Genomic DNA, 12610 nt, shown 5'->3' on the forward strand with positions numbered 1-12610 from the left:
GGGAGGGTGGCTGGATACATATAGCTTGGCACCCACATACCAACAACAAGCACACGGTCAGACAAAAAGAAGTGCTGGGTTGTCTGAGCCGATGCACAACAGTCTCTAGGATAAACTGATGAAAAAGAGCAAGATGTATAGATGCTCCTGCTTCTGTAAGAAATGTATGATGCACCGCAAACACGCACGTACACGTGTGCACACACGTACATGGGATACATATACATACACATACCTATGCGTGAATGGATGTGGATAGAGACTATTTCTGAAAACATACACAAGAACCAGATGACTTTGCTTAGCTCTGTGAAGGCGGGTCTGGCGCCCTGAAGAGGTAGGCTGGAGGGAGACTTACTTTCATTGCACACTTTTCTGTAGGGTTTGGGTTTGGTTTCATCATCTGCATACATTAATTTTTCAGTTAAAAACAGATGAGTGGACTCATGCCGTGGAGCCCACATGTCACAACTAGAGAGTAGAGAGCCTGCGCGCCGCAATGGAGACCCAGCGCAGCCTAAAAAAAACAGATAAATGGAGGAAAAGGAAGGGAGAAAGAGGAAACAAGGCCGGAGGAAGGGAGAGAGCCAGGAACGGAGGCTGGAACCTTCTCTTCTTCTAATCCTAGCGCTGCCAAGGTCAGAGGACGCAGGGACCCGGTAGAGGCAATGGAAATGCAAACCAGATTCCGGAGTGTTTTGCTCCAATGCTGCACCAACTCCTGGGAAACCCGTGAATTTGTTTTCCCGACCCAAAGGATGGCAGGGGTTTCAAATTCTCCGAGAAGCAGCCCTCAGGGGGAAGCTTCACTGACCCTCAGCCCAGCTGCTGTCCGCCTCGTGGGCAACTGAGAAAAGGGGGGAAAATGCATGAGAAGGAGCTGGGAAATAGGTTTTTCACATTTCCAAATGAATCCAGATCTCATGCAATTGGGCCTCAAGACTCGTATCTGCAGAGGGTCGCTGTGCTAATGGTGGGGGGAGGCTGGCGCTGGTGGTGAAGGTCAAAGGGCGTCCTCCCTTAAACAGAGTGGTGGCCTGGGTGTGACATAGAGTCTCAAACAAAAAAAAATGGTTTTTCGTCTCAAGGGAAGAAGACGGGAACTGCGGGCTGGGGAGTGTGGGTGTTGGTGTGGTGACTTTGACCTCGTGAATATAAGAACTCGATGTTGTCAGCTACGGTGTCAGGCTCAGCAGGTGGGGTGACCTTGACTTGGGAGCCTGTGTTAGGAGGGATGTAAGCAGGTCTTCAGTGTTTCCCCAGTTGACTTGAGCAGCTTCTCAAACACCAAGATCATGTTTGGAAAACGGAGACACTGGGCACCCCAAGGCATATATATGAAAGAAGGTCTGTTAAAAGTATGGGAAGAAACTATTATCATTTCAACTTCAATTCACCTTATCCTTTTAAAATTTCCCTTTGGTGTTTGATGATGTGCATTAAATCGCGGCAGCAGAGTACAGATGCAGGCTTTATACATAATCTTAATAATACCTAGCTGGGACTTCCCTGTTGGCCCAGTGGTAAAGAATCCGCCTTCCAATGCAGGGGACGCGGGTTCGATCCCTGGTCAGGGAACTAACATCCCACATGCCGAGGGGCAAGCCCGCACGTCGCAACTACTGAGCCCGTGTGCCTCAATGAGAGAGTCCGTGTGCTGCAAACTACAGAGCCCACGCACTCTGGAGCCTGTGTGCTACAACTAGAGAGAGAAAATCCCGCACACCACAACTAGAGAGAAGCCCGAGCGCCACAATGAGAGATCCCGCATGCCTCAACTAAGACCCACCGCAGCCAAAAAAAAAAAAAGAAAGAAAATAAATATTTAAAAATAAATAAATAAAAAGGAAGCACTTAACTTGACCTTTGATTTAAAAATAATACTAATAATAGCTAGCCCTCGTACTGCCCGTGTGCCACAGCCCTGCTCCAAGCTCTTTACGGGTATTCATTCACTTACTCCTCACAGCTCTGCAAGGTACCGTTACCTCCTGCTATGGACTGAATTGTGCCCCACCCCCCCGCACCAGATTCACAAGTTGATGTCCTGACCCCAAGCATCGCTGCATTTGGAACAAGGAAGTAATAAAGAGGAAATGAGGTCCTAAGGGTGGGGCCCTGGTCCCACTGGATTAGTGACATCCCATAGGATTAGCTGGCCTCTCTCCCCTCCATGTGAGGACACAGAGAGAAGGCGGCCGTCTGCAAGCTGGAAGGAGAGTCTTCTCCAGACACCGAATCACTAGAACCTTGACCTTGGGCCTCTGGCTTCCAGAATGGTAAGACAATGTCTGTGGTTTAAACCACCGAGTCTGTGCCCGTCTGTTGAGGCCCCCACAGGAAACTACCACCCGCCTCATGCAGGTGAGGAGGTGGAGGTGTGGGGAAGTTAAGGAGTCTGGATAAGGCAGCACAGCCAGGAGGTGGGACCAGGGCTTGAATCCAGGTGCTTGGCTGCAAAGCCCAGGCCTTTCATTACGTATGTTAGGCCATGCTCTTTTTTTTTTTTTTTTTTTAACTTGTACTGGAATATGTTTGAAAAAGTCTGGAAACTACCAGATTAGAAAGAAAGGGTGAGAGTCTGGCAGAGAGGACAACAGCCCCCAATGATCTCCGTGTCCTAATCCTCAGAAGCTGTATTTACCTTACTTGGCAGAAGAAACTTTGCAGATGTGATTAAGTTAAGGATGCTGAGAGGAGGAGATTACCCTGGAGTATCCAGGTGGGCCCTATGTGCAATGCCAGTGTCCTTACAGGAGGGAGGCAGGAGGTCAGAGAGGAGAGAAGATGCCGGGCCCCTGGCCTTGAAGACAGAGGAGAAGCCGCGAGCCAGGGATGCAGCACCTCTAGAGGCTGGAAAAAGCAAGAGGACGGGTTTGCTTCTAGAGCCTCCAGAAGGAATGCAGCCTGCAGACCATTTTAGACTTCTGACCTCAGATGATACACTTGTGCTGTTTCAAGTCACCAGTTTGTGGTGATTTGTGACAACAGCAGTAGGAAACAGTACAGAGGAAAAAACTGCGGATTTTGGGGGTAAATTATCGAAGGAGATGATATGGTTGGCGAGCTGACATGCAGTGGTGATGCTGTGTGACTTCTGATCTCAGCCCCGAGAGACCCTGCCGTGCCCACTCTCACCCCCTGGAGGCCACCAAGATGCCCAACCTGTCCACTGAGGATGAGGCCACGCGGAGCAGAGAAGAGCCATGCCAGCTGCACTCACAGTTGGCACCGACCGCGGAACAGCCCTGCTCCCCACCCTCCCATGCCTTCCCTCCAACCAGCTGGAACCACAGAGCTACGCCTGGGCTCAGACCCACCCACATTCCTGAACCAGCTCTGTCCTTGGGCAGAACCTCTTCTGGGGGCCAGCGGCTCTGTGATGGGCTCAGCTCGTGCAGATAGAACCCTGTGCCTCTCACCTGTCATGCGCCCTGTTGCTCTGTTTGTACCCCGGGCTCTTAGATTTTAATTTTCAATGACTGGACATTACCTTGCTAAACTCTTTTTTCAATTCTAATAATTTTTTCTGTAGATTCTAGTTTTTCAATGTAGTCATATTATCTGAGAGGCAATGATAGGTTTGTTTCTTCCCTTCCAACCCTGATAAATATTACTTTTCCTATTTTCCTATGCTGGTAGCTCCTCCAATACAATGTTAAACAGAAGCAAAGAGACACCCATCCTTGCCTTGTTCCTGATTTTAAAGACACTATTTTGGGCTTCCCTGGTGGTGCAGTGATTAAGAATCCGCCTGCCAATGCAGGGGACACGGGTTCAAGCCCCGGTCCGGGAAGATCCCACATGCCGCGGAGCAACTAAGCCCATGCGTCACAACTACTGAGCCTGTGTTCTAGAGCCCAAGAGTCACAACTACTGAGCCTGTGAGCCACAATTACTGAAGCCCGCGTGCCTAGGGCCCGTGCTCCGCAACAAGTGAAGCCACCACAATGAGAAGCCCGCGCACCGCAACGAAGAGTAGCCCCCACTCGCCAGAACTAGAGAAAGCCCGCGCGCAGCAATAAAGACCCAACAAAGCCAAAAATAAATAAATTTTTAAAAAATGTAAAAAAAAAAAAAAAAAGACTATTTTGTGCACCATTAAGAATTATATGGGGCTTCCCTGGTGGCACAGTGGTTGAGAATCTGCCTGCCAATGCAGGGGACACGGGTTCGAGCCCTGGTCTGGGAAGATCCCACATGCCGCGGAGCAGCTAGGCCCATGAGCCACAATTACTGAGCCTGCGCGTCTGGAGCCTGTGCTCCGCAACAAGAGAGGCCGCGATAATGAGAGGCCCGCGCACTGCGATGAAGAGTGGCCCCCGCTTGCCACAACTAGAGAAAGCCCTCGCACAGAAACGAAGACCCAACACAGCCATAAGTAAATAAATAAATAAATAAAAATTAAGGAAAAAAAAAGGAATTATATGTACTGTAGCATTTTGGTAGATAGGCTTAAGATATTAAGAAAATTTAATTTTGTTCTTTTTAAAAAAATTTATTTAATTTTTCGCTGCTTTGGGTCTTCGTTGCTGTGCGCGGGCTTTCTCTAGTTATGGCGAGCGGGGGCTACTCTTCGTTGCGGTGCGCGGGCTTCTCATTGTGGTGGCTTCCCCTGTTGCGGAGCATGGGCTCTAGACGCGCAGGCTCAGTAGTTGTGGCACACGGGCCTAGCTGCTCCGCAGCGTGTGGGATCTTCCAGGACCAGGGCTCGAACCCGTGTCCCCTGCACTGGCAGGCGGATTCCTAACCACTGCACCACCAGGGAAGCCCTTAATTTTGTTCTTAATCTTTCAAGACTCCTTATAATAAAAGGATGCTGAGTTTTAGCCATTGCTCTTTCTGCATCTGTGTGAATGATGGAATGGTTTTTCTCCTTTGACCTGTTAATGTGATAAATGACATTTATAGATTCTCTAATGTTATATCACTCCTGTATTCCTGGCATAAATTTACGTTTGTCATGATACATTATTTTTTTATATATTGAAGATTGGGTTTGCTAATATTATGTGTAAGATTTTAGGGTCTATTTCTATGGGTGATTTTGACCTATAACTTTCTGTTCTCACACTACTCTCGTCAGGTTTCACATCAAGATTATACTGGCCCTACAGAATGAGTCTGGAACTACTCCTTTTTTTTGTATTTCTTGGAAGAGTTTTGTGAGACTAGAATGAGAGACTTTAAATATTTGGTAGAACTCTTCCGTAAAACTCACTGGGACTGGTGTTTCTTTGTGGGAAGATTTTAAATTACTGTTCAGTTTCATTATTGGTTGTAGAACTGTTCAGACTTTCTATTTCTTTGGGGGCCAGTTTTAGTCAATTACATTTTTTTCTAAGAATTTTCCTGTTTCTCTGCCACTCCTTGAATTGGAAAAATCCTTACCTGCTACCCCGAGGTTTCTACCTTTTAAATCTTAGGCAGATCACTCTGAATTTGCCCTCATCTCTTTGAAATTCCAGCCTTCTCCTATGTTGGCATCTGTATCAGTACTGTTTGGGCTGCAGGTAGTAGAATATGTGACCAAAAATGGCTTAAACAGCAAAGTATTTTTACCAATGCTTGTGAGCAGTCCAAAGGCAGGCAGTTCCAGGGCTGGTCCAGCGGCACAATGATGTCACTGGGGACCCAAACTCTCTCTTCCTGCTCCTCCCATCCTCAGCACATTGGCCTGCTTTTTACATGATCACTGCTGTAGTTCCAGGCATCTGTGTGTGGACATGAAAGCTCCCAGGAATAGGGACATCTCATACTTTGCATCACTTTTTAAAAAAAATTTAACTATAGTTGAGTTACAATACTGTGTTAGTTTCAGGTGTACAGCTTCAGATTCTTTTCCATTATAGGTTATTACAAGATATTGAATATAGTTCTCTGTGCTATACAGTAAATCCTTGTTGTTTATCTGTTTTATATATACAGTAGTGTGTATCTGTTAATCCCAAACTCCTAATTTATCCCTCTCTTCTCCTTTCCCCTTTGGCAACCATAAGTTTGTTTTCTATGTCTTTGAGTCTGCTTCAGTTTTGTAAATAAGTTGATCTGTAATTTTTTTTAGATTCCACATATAAGTGATAGCATATAATATTTGTCTTTCTCTGACTTACTTAGTATGATAATCTCTAGGTCCATCCATGCTGCTGCAAATGGCATTATTTCATTTCTTATGACTGAGTAGTATTCCATTGTGTGTGTGTGTGTGTGTGTGTGTGTGTGTGTATTTATACCACATCTTCTTTATCCATTCATTTGTTGATGGACATTTAGGTGGCTTCCAAGTCTTGGCTACTGTAAATAGTGCTGCAGTGAACATTGGGGTGCATGTGTCTCTCTGAAATAGAGTTTTCTCCGGATATATGCCCAGGAGTGGAACTGCAGGATCATATGATAACTCTATTTTTAGTTCTTTAAGGAATCTTCATACTGTTCTCCATAGTCGCTACACCAATTTGCATTCCCACCAACAGTGTATGAGGGTTCCCTTTTCTCCACACCCTCTCCAGCATTTATTATTTGTAGACTTTTTGATGATGGCCATTCTGACCAGTGTGAGGTAATACCTCATTGCGGTTTTGTTTTTCTCTAATAATTAGCAATGTTGAGCATCTTTTCATGTGCCTGTTGGCCATCTGTATATCTTCTCTGGAGAAATGTCTATTTAGGTCTTCATTTTTGGATTAAGTTTTGCATTACTTTTTACTGGGGAGGAAAGCTTTCCCAGAAGTACACCCCACACACCCAACAGACCTTCCCCCAGGTCCTGTTGGCTGTGCTGGGCTCCAGGGAAATTCTGGGGCGGTGAGGATGTGGAGTTCTCAACCTCTGTAGTGGGTGGCAGCCCTGCAGGAGTGGGCAGGGCTGGAGTGCAGAAAACCACGTCAGCTCCAGCACCTTAGGGTTTAAGCCCTGATTGTCCCATCTGACTCCCTCCTGATCTCTCTGGCCTGTTGCCACCCAGGCCAGCTTGACAGAAAGTACTAGAACCTGTGGTGTGCTTGTTAATGTTAATAGCAGGCTCTCGGGTTGGGGGAAGCCCTGATTTGAAGGTTTGATTTCCAGGGTGTAAATACTCCCATTTTGGTTGATTTCAAGCTATCAACATGACATCATTGACTACAGAGCTGGGAGGAGACTCGCAAGGCAGGCTCTCACGAGCCAGCACAAGCCAGCTCCCACGCAGCCCAGACCAGAACCCACTAAATCCTGTTAATTAAGGCATCAAGGGACTTCCTTTGTGCCGCAGTGGTTAAGAATCCACCTGCCAATGCAGGGGACACGGGTTTGAGCCCTGGTCCGGGAAGATCCCACATGCCGCGGAGCAACTAAGCCCGTGCGCCACAACTACTGAGCCTGCGCTCTAGAGCCTGCATGCCACAACTACTGAAGCCCACGTGCCTAGAGCCCGTTCTCTGCAACAAGAGAAGCCACCGCCAACGAGAAGCTCGCGCACCGCAACAAAGACCCAACGCAGCTAAATTAATTAATTAATTTAAAATAAAGGCATCAAACGGGCTGGCTGAGATGATGGAGAGAGGGCTGATGTACAAACACTATCCTGATTCCTCATGACCATCCACTTGCATAGTGAGGAAACTGAAATTCAGAGAGGCTAAGGCACACAGTGACTTATGCGGAATCAGAATCCAAATCCAGCCTGTCTTGATCATGTCCTTTCATTCAAAACAAGGCCCAGATGCAGAATAGATTCCATTAGCTCTCATTCTGCACCTACGATGTGCCAGGGGCTGGCTGGTGCCCTAAAGGTGGAGCATTACTCATAACGCCAAAAAGTGGGAAAAAACCAAATGTCCATCAATGGAAAAATGAATAAGTAAACAGCGGTCCATCCAAACAGTGGAATATTATTTCTCCATCGAAAGGAATGAAGTCCTGCTACAAGCTACAGTATAGATGAGCCTCGAAAACGTCATGCTAAGCGAAAGAAGTTACTCACAGAGGACCACATTATATAATTCCACTTATGTGAATATCCAGAATGGGCAAATCTACAGTGACAGGGTTGCCAGGGCCTGAAGGGAGGAGGGAACGGGGAGTGATCGGTAACGGGTAGGGGCTTCTTTTTGGGGCTGATAAAAATGTTCTGGAACTAGGTAGTGATGAGGGTTGCCTAACTCTGTGAATATGCTACAAAGCACTGAATTGTAAAACAAAACAACAACAACAACAACAAAAGTGGAGAATTAATTGAAAAGGGATTTTCTTCGCTCTCCTCTCCCCCAGGCTGAGGCCTTTGTATAAATGTCTCATCATCGTTGAGCAGGACTTTTCAGGTCACCATGTACTGTGCTAAGTGAGCATTTTATATGCATCTTTCTTATTAAGTACTCTCAACCACCCGATAATGGAGTCGTATTACTAACCCTATATTACAGATGAGAAAACTAAGGCTCAGAGAGCAATTAAGCAACTGGCCGAGAGCACACAGTCAGTTGACGGCAGAGCCAGGACTTGGATGCAGGTCCATCTGACCCCAAAGCATGTGCTCTAAACCCTCCGCTGTCAAGTGAGGTCCAGGTCACTGGAGGCTTCCTTTTCCTCCCTCCAGGATGCAAGGTCAGGTGACTCTGCAGCTCGTAGGGCTACTTAGCCTAGAAGCTTCTGTCTTCCAGTCCCCACCCTCCCTCAGCAGGTAAGAGCTGGGGCTGGGAGGGCAGGCAGCCCTGCGCTAAGGCAACAGGGTCCCTGTGCTGTGCATCAACCTCCCCACCTCAGTGCTCAGTTCTGTGGCTGCACAGCTGTGTGACACACACAGGCCCCTTGCATCTCTGAGCCTCATTCTGTTTACCTTAAAAATGGAGGGGTCCTGAAAATCTGAGGTCCTCAACAGGGGCAGTGCTGCCTCCTAGGGGGTGTTCTGAAAATTCGCAGGCATTCCACGAGTGGCACAGTCCCCCAAAATGAAGAATTCCTCCAATCCCTCCACTTTGCGATGTCCCACCAGACCTTCATGTAAATGAAAAGTCCTCTTGTAATTTACGGGTCTAGAACCAGCTCTGTTTTCTGTTTATGTGTCTTTGGCAGAGCTGGAATATACATTGAAAGCTCTGGGAAGGCAACTATAATATCATGTGGTCAAGGGCAGATGGTCATTTCCTCTGTTCAGAGCTTGACTGAAAGTTGTTCACCATTTTGGAAAATCCCATCACCAGCAGCGATGCCTTCACGGTGTCTGAGCCTCCATACGATGCACCTGTGTCATCGTGATTCCCTCTCTGGGCCAAGCGTCTACCACTGCACTGTGTCATCCAGGATGCTCAGACCTGAACGTTTACCTTTTGAAATCCACATTGTTTTATTTTAAATGACTTTTCCTTTATGTTGCAGTTAGGGCATTATATTAATTTTTTTTTTTTTTTTGCAATTGGTGTGTAGGTAGGTTACAATTTCTACGAATTTCATTTCAGAATAAGAAAAGGAGCGTTACAAAATATCTGTTATCTTCTTTAAAAGGTGTTAATTAGGGCTGATGGAGGTCTGGGAACCACTGAGCTACATCATTTCTGCAGATCCCTTCCAGATTTTAAATAATTAAACCTGACCTCCGAAAACTTTTTCCATAATCCTAATGAAACCAAGTGCACAGTGCCTTTTAAATAATCCCAAAAGCATCATTGCACCACCGTGGCCCAAGGGCAGCCAGCGGCTGATTTCAACAAGCTGGGCCTGTGGACTCTTAAGAGGTTGCCTTCTGACCCTGGTAGAAAAACCACCTGGCTTGTAACATGTCACTTGCCTTGTTTATTTCCTTTTCACCTCAAAAAAAAACAGAAAAGTCGACACCCCAAACGAAAAATCTTCCTTATGCCATCTCTTTGTGTTTTGACAAGTTCATTGCTTACCTAGAACATTTTACTGAAGGGGAGAAAATAAGTGGAGCTCTGAGGAAGTCTATGGTAACAAATTTTGATGTGCTTGAGTGAGGTCACGCCATGTGACATTCCTTCCTGTTAATTATTTCTCCCAGGCTTATCTTCCCTCATCTTCTCGAACTTATTATATTTTAACGGCAGCTAGCGGAACGGTTGGGGCACTGCCTTCCCCATCTGTGTGGAACAGAATGTCCAAAACGGTCGGAATCAGGGATGCTGCATGGAGCTGGCAGATGTGCCAGGGAGTGAAAACCGGCAAAAAGAAAAAAAAAAGAAAAAAAAAAAAGAGCAGAATCACACAAAGCCAGAGAGGGAACAGACTGCAGTGAGGGATGTTCTGCATTGAACAGTGCCCCGCAAAGAGTCACATCCCCCCCAAACCTCAGAACACGCCCTTACGTGTAAAGAACAGGGTCTTTGCAGGTATACAGGCAGGTTATGAGGTCATCTAGCATTAGGGTGGGCCCTCTTCTTGTAAAGAAAGGACAGGACCCAGAGAGACACAGAGGGGAAGGCCACGTGACAACGGAGGCAGAGGCTGGAGTGATGTACCACCGGAAGAGGTAGGAAGGACCCGCCTCTCAAGCCTCCCGAGGGAGCACGCCCCTACCCACACCTTGATTTCAGACTTCTGGCTTCTGAAACGGTGAGAGAATACATTTCTATTGTCTTAAGCCCTCCAGTTTGTGGCAGTTTGTTATGGCAGCCCCAGGGCTTATGAAGGAAAACCTGAGAAGGTAAGTGTTAGGGACTGAATGTTTGTGTCCCGCCCAAAATTCGTATGTTGAAACTCTACCCCTAATATGATGGTATTAGGAGGTGGAGCCTTTGGGAGGCGATTAGGATTAGTGGAGGGCTCGGGGTGGAGCCCCCATGAATGGGATCAGGGTCCTTCTAGGGAGCTGGCTGCCTGGGCTCTGCTCTCTGCCACGTGAGGATACAATGAGAAGTTGGCAGCCCACGACCCGGAAGAGGGCTCTCACCAGAACCCGACCACGCTGCACCCTGATCTCGGACTCCAGCCTCCAGAGCTGTGAGAAATACATTTCTGCTGTCTACAAGCCCCCCACCCCAGTTCATGGTATTTTGTTATAGCATCTTAAGCTAAGACAGTAAGTGAGCTGGTCCCCACCCCTTCCCACAGAACCCCCATCCCCACCATGCAGCCATCAGTTGCAAAATTGATTTTAAAATCAGTGGTGCGTGGGATGAAGGACCTGCCTGTCTCCTGTCTTGACGACAGCTGGGTGGTTTATACTCTCTGAGCCCTGGGTATTATTTTAGCCCCAGCGGAATGAGCCACTTCCTTCTACCCTCTGAAGATCCTGGCATTTATTGAGTTCTTACTATGATCCTGGAACTATTCAAGTGGAAAACATCAGTGTAAACATTCTATATATTCTATTTATAATTCTATTAATAAATATGTATAGTCCATATTTTATCCTCAAAACAATTATATTTCATTGAATATTAGACACTACTAGCTGTAAGATAGACCATTATGTTATACACTGTTAAGAATGAAAAAAAATGGGAATTCCCTAGCAGTCCAGTGGTTAGGACTCCACACTTCCACTGCAGGGGGCAGGTGTTCCAACCCTGGTCAGGGAACTAAGATCCTGCAAGCTGCGCAGTGCAGCCAAAACAAAAAAAGAAAAAAAAAAGAACGATAAAAACTGTCATTACTTGTAAACACATCCCAACGTGTGAATCTTAGAATCAATGAAATATAGTTTTATCATCACCCCTATTTTATGGGTAAGAAAATTGAGGCTAACATCACTTCACTATTAAAGGGTAGAACCGAGATAAAATCCTCTGGAAGCTTGCTTGGGGCCTGAGCTCTTAATCAGTGTACACACTGCCTCTCTCATTAGGAATACCGCTTCGAGTGTTTTAGGCCAAGACTGCTGGTTATCACCCAATACCCATTCTCCCCTTTCTTTCTTTAGCAATACAACCCTTGAGTTTCAGTGGGCACATGGTTGCTGGCTAGAAACTACATTTCCCAGCAACCCTTGCAGCTAGATGTGGCCATGTGACTAAGTTCTGGCCAATGGGATGTAAGCAGAAGAGAGGGCTAACACTTCTGGGCCAGTCCTTACAAGGAAGAAGCGGCACCCTGCGTCTTCTCTTCCCTTGTTGCCCTGGCTGGAATGCAGATGTGCTGGCAGGAGCTGGAGCAGCCATCTTAGATCTGAAGATGGAAGTCACATATTGGGGTTGGCAGAACACCAAGATCTTATATTTATAAGAGCAGCTAGAATTGCCACATGGGCCTTATTTGCTTAATCTTGGGCAATTGTGAGAGAAAAAAAGAAACTCCTATTTCATTTAAACCACTGTTATTTTGGCCTTTGTTACAGCAGCCAAGATGTAATCCTAATTAAAACACACTATTACATGCCAGATACTGCCCTGGAGGCTCAGTTCCTCCCCTCCAAGAGTACAGGCTCATTCAGTGAGAATGCATATAAAACACCCAATGCAATGCTGGGCACAGAATATTAGTTCCTCACACAGACAAGGGTAACTCAGGCATTAGTTGCCTGCATATCTTGACAGTCTCCTGTTTTCTCCAAATCCTACCCATGCATGGCAGGAAAAACAACATGAACGTTATTTTTCTGGGTTCCTTTTCCCAACTCCCCATCACCTCTGCCTTAACAAATCAAACATTTTCTTGATTGGTAGAGCAATTCACAAGTCAG

Source organism: Eubalaena glacialis, chromosome 18 (genome assembly GCF_028564815.1).
Source record: "Eubalaena glacialis isolate mEubGla1 chromosome 18, mEubGla1.1.hap2.+ XY, whole genome shotgun sequence".
Lineage (NCBI taxonomy): Eukaryota > Metazoa > Chordata > Mammalia > Artiodactyla > Balaenidae > Eubalaena > Eubalaena glacialis.